Source organism: Ochotona curzoniae, unplaced genomic scaffold (genome assembly GCF_017591425.1).
Source record: "Ochotona curzoniae isolate NIBS_2020 unplaced genomic scaffold, NIBS_Ocur_1.0 contig_2723, whole genome shotgun sequence".
Taxonomy (NCBI): domain Eukaryota; kingdom Metazoa; phylum Chordata; class Mammalia; order Lagomorpha; family Ochotonidae; genus Ochotona; species Ochotona curzoniae.
Window position 1 is genome coordinate 4,505,879 of NW_024465573.1, and position 10,163 is coordinate 4,516,041.

Consider the following 10,163-nt stretch of genomic DNA (forward strand, 5'->3'; position numbering starts at 1 on the left):
ACAGATAAATAGAAAATATACATATATAGGTATTTCTAAAATGGAATACTACTCAGCCATAAAAGCATAATGAAAAGCTGTCATTTGTCATAAACTGGACAAATCAGAAGATACTGTTAGGTGAAGTAAGTGAGACACAGGAATACAAATATGCATGTTCTCCCTCATATGTGGGAGTTTTTAAAAGTTCAGTCCTTTAGACAGAAAACTGCTTTCTAGCAGGTGGAAAGAATGAGAAGGATACAAGGAATTTAGACAAAAAAAAAACAATAATAATAGGAGAAGCTGGTTCATTCAATTGTGGTTTACCAAGTGTCATAACTATGTCATACTAATCAAATATGTTAACATTAGTTGAGTGCGGGGTATACAGGAACTCTTTGTATTATAATTTTGTTTTCTATATTTAAATCCACATGAAATAGGGCCAGTGCGATGGTGTAGTGGTTAAGGTCCTCGCCTTGCACGCCCCGGGATCCCATATGGGCGCCGGTTCTAATCCCGGCAGCCCCGCTTCCCTTCCAGCTCCCTGCCTGTGGCCTGGGAAAAGCAGTCGAGGAGGCTCCTGGCTTCGGATGGGCTCAGCTCCAGCCGTTGCGGCAGCTTGGGGAGTGAATCATCAGATGGAAGAGCTTCTTCTCTGTCTCTCCTCACTGTATATCCACCTTTCCAATAAAAATAAAATAAATCTTAAAAAAAAAAGCCACATGAAATAAAAACCTTTTAGAGATGAAAATAAACTGTATCACTATTAGTTTTACGTCATTTCTTACAACTTTTTAATTAGATGACTAAGCCCAAAACATATAGCAAGCTTATTTAAAACACAGTCCAGGCAAAGAGATCAGGAAATAGGCCTCTGAATAGGCAGAATATGCATCACACAGTTCATTACCTAAGGAAAAGAAGTAGAATTCAGAGGGACACAAACCCATTTTCCAGAAAATTCTAACAAATCCATGTATCAGATTTCCAAACCCATACTACTTTTGAAGCAAAGCTTGGAAGGGGAAAGGACACAGGTAGGGCACAGGTAGACACTCTCAAACAGTCTGAGGGTCAAAAGAAGGACTAAAAACTACAAAAAAAAAAAAAAAAAACACAAAATCACTCAGAGTAAGTTCTCCATAATTGTTTATTGACAAGCAAACATGATTCCCAGAGAAATAAAATTAATGCCTGTCTTCCTTAATGTTCCAAGCAACTACCACAAAAGAAACATCTTCTTTAAAACTTAATATTTCAAAACAAACGACGTATGTCTGATTTTAAAAGGCCATTTTTAAAGAATAGCTAACATGTGACAATACGACCCCTCTCATCAATAACCTAATACATAGTCAATAAATGGTTAAAGCAAGAAGGGCACATTCTAAAACACAAAGACTGAAGGTGACAGACTGCTTTCAGAAGACCTGCAATCAAGAATGGGAGCCCATGGATGAAGTTCAATTTGGGCAACACTTTCCTGACGACTTCCCCTTTGAATTTCGCATTCAAAATAAAATGAACTCATTCCATTAAAAACAAACAAAAAAAAAGTAACACTATTAAATCGGTCTTAAATACAGACCCTTTAAATTTACCTGCTGAAATTAGACAACATCACTTGACACTAACCTGGAGCAATAAGCTGGGTGACAACTTTCCAAACAACTTGAACATGTCAATGTATGAAGACCACTAGCTACTCACCAACACTCACCAATGTTTATCAGGAGCTAAGGACCTCACCCATTCTAGATGAAAACATTGTTTGCATGGAGGAAGTTGTTAACTGACTCTTAAGTTTAAATTACAAGATAAAGCCATGAACCTTCTGTCTTTGATGATGTTGCTATACTGTAGTTACTAGAGTAAGAGTTTGAAATGTTTTTAAATCTCAGAAAAGCAAGCCAGAGCATCCTTAGAACGCTTGAACAGTAAAATGACATTTCTGCTGATGATGCATCAACTAAATCAGACCAGGCCTCTCAACTTTCTTAAAATAAAGGATAAAGAAAAATTAAAACATCCACACACAATTTCACTGATCAGATGATCAAGCCACATTAACATATCAAAGATGATAATTACTTCAAGAAAATATGGGTCAAACACGTTCATGTTACAAACACCTAAACAGTTTAGTCATCTGCATCCAGCTGCCTGCCTACTCTCCAAAACTATCTACCTTCTTAAAATCACCCCTGCCCTCTAGAAGCTTACAATATAGAATCCTGATGCAGCCAAGCCAATGTGTTTCACAACAGGGCTTTCCAAACTTCAAGTTGTTCCCCATAAATCAAAGTGGTAAACATCATCACAGTTTTAACAAAAGACAAAAAAAATGCCACAAATTATCAGAAAATATCACGTGGACACATCATACTGCTTTGTGAAACTTTTGATTCACAGGTAGGTGTGTACCAGATCACAATGAAAAATGCACTTCTGTGAGGCCAAAAAAAAAAAAAAAAAAGAATATAAAAGTGAGTCCAAGCCCTCACCATCTAGAGTCTCCCCAGGCCGCAGCACCCACTCATACTCTTAGCTCGAGCTGGAGCGCAGGAACCCACAGAAGGGCTCCAAGGCAGCATTCAAAGCACAGGGACAAGCCCCAGTTCTGCCTGGACTTGGGACCTGAGAGCCCTGCCAGCTTCCCTAGACAGTCCTAGGCGGTGCCTACAAACTCTCAGTTGCTTAGCAACCCTCAGCATACAGCTCCTCCCTCCTACACGGGCTGTACACAGTTCAACTCTGGCAACTAACTTTCCTCACCTACCACTTCCGTGTCCCAACAGCAGATGGTATTCCATCTCATTCCTTCAACAACTTCCAGAACTAGGAAGCTCCTAGAATAGGACCTGGGACTCTGTGCTCCCCAATCCCAAGACAAGTTCCATGCAGGCCCCACCACCCAGCGAAGATGCCAGGGCTGGGCACCTGCAACCTCACCCTTCTGAAGACTGTTAACTTTGGGCAACTCTATCCTCTACACACCTTTTTACCAGCTCCAGGAGGGGGCAAGCCGAGGGTCCCACGCCCTGCGCATGCTCTCTCCCTTCCCTCCAGATCTCAGAGTGTGCACATCTGCTGGGTCTGGCCTCCCAGCTCCGAGACAACTTTCCACAGGCATGTCTCCGTCTCCCATCAGTCACAGGGCACGTTTCCCTCCCACCGCCTTGGGGTCTCAGTGAGCAAACTAGATTCTCCCAGGAGCTCGGACAGGCTTCCCCTCTAACCTGGAATCAGAACCCCCTCTCCCAGCCCAGGGCCCTTCCCTTTCTGCCCAGACGCGACCAGGCCCCATCCTTCCACCAGCCCTGGGCCAGGCTTTCCAGCTCCGCAGCTGTCACAGGCAGCGACCCCCGATCCTGTGCCCGGGTCTCCCCTCCCGGCGCCCCTCAGGAGCGGCCCTCCACGCCTCGGCTCCGGAGCGGAGCGCCTCGGGCCTCGACATCCCCGGCAGAGCCGGTGGCCCCGGGCTCCACTCACCCCTCAGCCGGGGAGGCGGGGGAGCTGCTCGGCGGCTCCTCCGGCTGCGCCTGTCCTCCCCCCTCCCGGCCACCGCCGTCTCCGCCGCCGCTCAGCCTCCGGCCTGGTCCCCGGCGGCCGGCCCGGCCCGGCCCGGCTCCTCTTCACTTCGTCCCCCAATCCAGCCGCCGGAGCCCAGTGTCCTGCATTGACCCGGAAGCAACTTCCCAGGCCCAACAACAACACGTGACCTTGCCGCACGTGTTACGTCGTCTGCGTGGATGGGAGGGGTGCCGGAGGAGCTGGTCCTCCTAGACCAAGCTGCGGTTGCCATGGCGACGGGGATGCTGCACTGGCCTCGGTTTCAGCACAGACAGCACAGCTCAAGCTGCCTTCCTGTCTTGTCTGTGCATTGCGGGGACATCCCCTGTGTGAGGCAGAGGAGTACAGTTTTCACATCAGAAGCAACTTGAGCCAGGTCAGACCAGGGGCTGGGCAGTTCCCACAACCTTACCGGGCACACCTGGAGTCCTGGCCTGTTCTGTCGTTGATCTGCTGTGTGACCCTTATCAAGTCACTTCCGTATCTGATCTCAGTGGCATCAGCCACAGAGAGCTATGGGAAGGGAGGTGCCCCTTTGCAAGGCCTGTGACAGCCTGAACTTCAACCCCAAAGTAGAAATAGCAGCTTGGTTCACTGAGCACCTTCCAGGCACGTGCCTTGCAGTGTGCTGTGTAAACATGCTACTTCTCTCCCAAAGGAGTCCTTTTTTTACAGAATCAAAAGTGGAAACTCACTGTTAGGGAAAGTCACCGATTGAGACAGAAATCCCATTTAGCACCAAAGGACATACGTGTTGCCTGAGATCACATGCCATTGCTCCTGCTCCGTGCTCATCCTCTCTGCCTGCTCAGTTGTGATTGCTTATGTATTCGTTTGTCCATTTCTTTTGCAGGAACATTCATGGAGTAGGCATGGTGCTGACTGATCCCAAAGAGAGATCAGATCTGTTAGCTGAAGTGACAGGAAGAATTCATTCAGGCAGGTATGTGTTTTGTGTCTTTTGTTGCAGGGTGTGTCAGGGAGGACATGGGAAGTGGTGTGCATGTGTTGAGTCCTAGAGTGAGAAATGCAAAGCTCTTCAAGTCCCCAGAGGGACTCCTGGGGACATGTGTTCTTTGGTTTTGCCTTGTTTTACCCCAATGGGCATGGTTCGGAGGGTGAAGACGCCAGAAGGGGCTGGGTAAAGATGATGCTCTGAGGATGAAGGGATGGAAGAGTGGAGCAGTATGGCTTCACATTGCTCAGACTTAAAAGCTTCCCTCTCCTTCTGCAGACAGCATGCAATTCAGACAGCATTATGATGCAGCAGGGTAAGCCATGAGCTGAGGCATGTCTAAATCCCAGCTGTTCTGCTTCCAATCCAGCTCCCTGCTAATGTGCTTTGGAAAGCAGCCAAAGATCAGCCGAGTACTTGGGCCCCTGTACCCACAGGGGAGACCCAGATGGAGTTCTTGGCTCCTGGCTTTGACCTGGCCCAGCCCCAACCAATGCAGCCAATTGGAGAGTGTACCTTCAACTTCCCCCCTCTCTCAAATAAACGAATATGTTTTTAAAACAATGAATGCCTTTGGGAGCCTTCATTGAGATCACTGTCATGACCACAAACACAGGTGCCTCAGTAGTGGGGACCATGAGAACAGAATGAAATAAATGAAAAAGAGTAAGGTGGGTGTTACATAGGCACTCTGCTGAAAGACTTCTCTGTAAGCTCAGGTACCTTTGGGAACACCCAGAAATACATCACAAGCTAGATGCTCTGTGAGCAACTAGTAAAAGCAGCAGGCAACCTAAGCCACTGCTGTTAACAAATGCTATATAAAAACATATCAATGCATACTTAAGTATTGGATGTGACTAGATGTGATTGATTGTATATTTCTTTGTTTCTGTGAAATATCCATGAGTAACGTTTCTGTATTTTGTTCCCATCTTTTCCCAAATAGAGCAGATTCCCAGAGACATGACCAGTGTCTCTAATCCTCCCCATCTATATCCCAAGCCAACCAGAGTTACTTTTGCAAAGCTCTCGCCTTACTGGGTTATTGCCTGCAGCTTAAACTCCTTGAAAGACTCCCTGTGACTCTCAGGAAAAAGCCCACAGTCATTAACTTGCTTCAAGGTTCTTCCTAAGTTGGGCCTTGCTAACCCAACTTCATTTCTCACCTCTGTGTCCCCTTACTATGTGTTTACTTTGTTCAGCCTTATGGCCACCTGTCATGCGGGTATGTGATTACACGTGATTATGTATGTCTGAATCAATTAAAATTGAAATTCCATTTCCTCAGTTACAGGACGCTAGCTGCATTACAGATACTTGCTCGGTTGCCATAAAAGATGTGAGCATCACATTGCCCACTGCACCCCTGGACTGTCCTCATCGCACAAAGTTCCACTGAAACATAATAATCAACATTCCCATATTTTCATGTGTGATGTAGTCTATGAGAATTCCCTTTGCTGGGGCATTTTCTTCAAACATTTTCCCTCTACCCCCTAGAGACTTAAAATTATACATAATTGCTTATCTTCTTGTTGTCTCCCTGACAACTCTATAGACTGCAGTGAAACCAGGAGTTAGGCATAACATGTTCAAGATTGAATCTTCATTATTTCTATAGAGCTTTCAAGTAGAAAAAGCGTGGATATTCAACTGAAGACAGGAGGAAATAACAAAGACATATGTCCAGGTATTGAATTGTAAATCTTTGATAATTTGATCACCTTGACCTACAAACAGAAATGTCACAGAGTTTAGGCTATTAATAAGGAGGCACTGTGGAAGCACTGGGACAATTTTGATCAATTCCAGTGATTTCATTCATTGGGACAGGGTAAGCAAAGGAAGAATCTTTTACGACAACATACAAATCCTGAATAGGTTGGGCTGGTTGACCAATTGATTCTAAATTTCATTCATTCTTCAATTCAGAGCATTGCATAATGACAATGAGAGCTTGTTTCTGAGCTGTTGCTATGCCAGACGCTGCTTGAAATATTTTACATATGTTATTTCCCAGCATTCACACAATGATCTAGTGAATTACATTTGGTTCTATCAGATTTATCTGGTGAAACTCACGTTAAGTAATACATTCAGCAAACCACAGCCAGTCAACGGCAGTGATTGAATTCCTCTTCAGGTCAGCCTGACACCAGAATTTCAGTTCACAATAACCCTCAAGTGATGGAATATAATTCTATTGTCAAGTTTCTGTCAAATATTTGCATGTCCTTCTAATTCAACTAGTATTGGTTCCATAATGGTTGCATGAGTGGTCCTTTAGCTTAGCAGTTTGGGGAAAATAAAAATAAATAAAGCATGGGTGCCATGATGTATTTGTAAAAATTATGCAAGCACATAAACAACTGATATAAGGCGATTAAAGGGATGTTGACTTTTAGAAGGAATAAGGGAATCATCTTTGTAGCTGAAGACTCTTCCTAAGTACGCAGTAAGATAAGGGCAGAATTGTAGAATCCAACGTGGGTAAGAGTCGTGCTGAGATGGGAGTCCTGGGCAAGAGAAAAGCAGTCGATATACTTTAAAAAGTAATAGCTAGTTTGGAAATGAAGCTTTTGATGCCAGTTCTGCTTTGTTTACTAACCATGTATGTGTCATGAAACCCTTCTGCCTTAAGCTACCATCCAACAAATGATCTGGTTAAATTACTGTGATGAATCATCCCAAGCCGTATGTAATATACTGTGTATACTGCTTTGTTTATAGACGCATTTCCAAGAGGAAGTGCCACAGATTCCATAAGATTCAAGAACTCTGGACTTAAAAAATCATAGGGCACATGATCCCTTTAAGCTCTGCGAGTCTCAGATTTCACATATTCTTTTTCTCAATCTTGTTGACAAATTTTTGAGGAAATGGCATATCGTGCCAAGCCTAGTGACCAAGCAAAGAGTAGAGATCTCTAAATTTATTTTAAAGTGGAGAGTTATACTTAGAACTATTTAGAAAATATCATGATTTCCTGACTGGGCAGAATGTGGTCTCTTAAAAACAACTCAATTTGCTTTGCTGCAATTTCCATAAATGAGTCAGTCATGAGAAGCTTGATTTCAAGGAGGACTTGGAGTTATTAGAATCATTTGTAACCAATCGCTAGAAGCCTCCCTAAGCTCTTGATTTTTTTTTTTATTGTGAGAGACAACACACACACAGAAAGTGCACACAGTGTTCATAAATACAGAACACTTAATGAATTAACACGAACTCCCCTGCAAGCACCACCCATGCAAGTCACACAACGTAGCCTGTCGCCCAGAGTCGCTCCGCCCATTCTTACACCCAGCATTTCCCCAAAAGTGTAGCTACCATTTTGCCTTTGAATTTGTAGTTATTCCTGCATTTTAAAGCCTCATGTAACTGCGATTGGAGGAGATGGTCTCTCTCACATAATATTGTCGTTATTCATATTGTTCTACGTAGCTGTGAATTTTCGTTTTTTTCAAAGACTTTTAAAATTATTATTGGAAAAGCAGATATACAGAGAGAAGGAGATACAGAGAAAGTTCTTCCATCCACCGGCTCACCCCCTAAGTGGTCATAATGGCCAGAGCTGAATCGATCCAAACCCAGGAGCCAGGAGCTTCTTCTGGATCTCCCATGACAGTGCAGGGTCCCAAGGCTTTGGGCCATCATCTACTGCTTTCCCAGGCCACAAGCAGGGAGCTTAATGGGAAACAGAGCAGTCGGGATGCGAACCGGCGCCTGTCTGGGATCCCAACAGATGCAAGGTGAGGATTTAGCCACTAAGCTATTGCATCGGGCCCAATTATTCATTCTTGATACTAAATAGTATTGCAATGTATAGTCATACCACAGCTTATTTATCCATTTCTGCCCTGGGAAGCACTTGGGCTGTTTCCAGTTTGGGGCTATTACACATACCACAATGAGTATTTTTGTGCTTGACGTTCAGTATGTGTGTGTGTATGTTTATATATGTTTGCACACACATTCTGTTGGGAACATAAAGAGTAAAGCTTGTGGCTCATAGCTTGAGATCACCACTGTCCAATAGAAACATAATACAAATAAAGTCAAATGACAATTTAGATTTATCTAGTGGTCATATTTTAAAAGATACAAAATTGATGTTAATCTTGCATTTGATTCATCTTTTTCATTAATCTTATAAAGTAAGCATATATTTTATACTATAGCAATTTAGCCACTCTTCCAGGCATCAAAAACAAAAGTAATTACAACCTACCATATTGGATAGTTTAGCTGTGGATAACACTGCAAAACAGTGTTGCACAGTAGTTATGCCAATGTACATCTTTGGAGGCAGTTAATTCCACTCCTTCACCAACACTGGTACTGCCAGTCTATTTAATCTTAGCTTAATAGTGATTGTGTGATATGATGATTTTATCTTGCTTTAACTTGCATTTCTTTAATGATAAGAAGATTAAATGTTTTTTTCTGTTTGTTAGCCAATCAATAACCTCTTTTATGAAAAGACTAGGCATTTTTTTTTCTCTTGAGATGGCCTATCTTTTCCTTACTGATCTCATAAAATTAGTTGAAAGCATCTTTCTCTCCCTCTACTGTTTACAAAAATTCCCTGTGCCATAACTCTCTGTATCATGTTGGCAGTGTTTATTCCCTAAATGATTGTTAGATTTCTCCAGTGAAGCCATTTTGATACAGAGTTTTCTATATGGGAAATATTCAAATTACAGATTCAATTTATTTCATAGTTATAACGCTTCAAGTTTTTTTTTTAAATTTCACTTGGGTTCATTTTAGTCAGCTGTATTTTTTTAGTGATTTGTTTCAGCTAATTTTTATATCTCATGGCATAAAATTGCTCTTGATGACTCATTTCTTTGTTATAGCTGAAGGATCTACAATTATTTCTTGATTTTATTTTATACATTGGTTACTTCTGTCCTGCCCTTTTCTCTTGACAAAGAAGCTCTCTGTTTTCCTCCCTTGCTTTGTCATTTTCTGCTCTTCTCTTCATTATGCTTTGCCTTCTGTTTCTGTTTGGTATAGTTTACTGGTTTTTCTTTTTAAAAAAAATATCTCTAGAAATGTATATATTTGCTCTGTATACAGTGTTCATCGTGGACCATTGTGTTCTGATATGTAACATTGCATTGTATTTTAGGTTTAACTCTTTGTGGATTTTTTTAGCATGTTGTTGTGATGACTTATGTGAATTGCTTTGTTGAACCATCCTCCTACCTTAGAAATCTCACTAGTTTGCAGTGTATTATTCTTCATGTACATTATTGGATTCATCTGGCCTACATTTTATTGAGAATCTTTTGCAACTGTATTCATGAAATTTGGCTCTATAGTTTTCTTTCCTTGCAATATTCTTCTCTGATAACGGTGGTCCCATAGAATGAGCTAGGAAGTATTTCCATTCTCTGAAAAGATTATAGGTCATTGTGCCATTTGTTTCTGAAATGTTTCATAGATTCACCAATAAACCCATTTGAGTAGGTGTTTTCTGTTTTGAAATGTATTATTGATTGAATTTCTTTAATAGATATTAGCTGTTTCTCCTTATCTGGGTTTTGGCAGATGACATCTCTCAAAGAATTAGTCCACTCTATCTAGGTTATTAAATCTATGGGACATGGGTTGTTTGTAATAGTCCTTTATTATTCTT

General features: G+C 42.2%; 1 protein-coding gene across 3 annotated transcripts in view; it reads right to left on the reverse strand.

Moving 5' to 3' along the window:
- LOC121154046 (tubulin-specific chaperone cofactor E-like protein) overlaps positions 1-3,707 on the reverse strand; it is a 155,606-nt gene extending 151,899 nt beyond the window's left edge. The window contains exon 1 of one of the 3 annotated variants that reach the window (XM_040976804.1): positions 3,478-3,678. The gene's annotated coding sequence lies outside the window, so the exon portion shown is untranslated. Of the gene's footprint in view, positions 1-3,477 lie in introns of all 3 variants that reach the window. The other 2 variants (XM_040976806.1, XM_040976807.1) reach the window with 2 other exon arrangements.
- Positions 3,708-10,163: the final 6,456 nt, after the last annotated feature.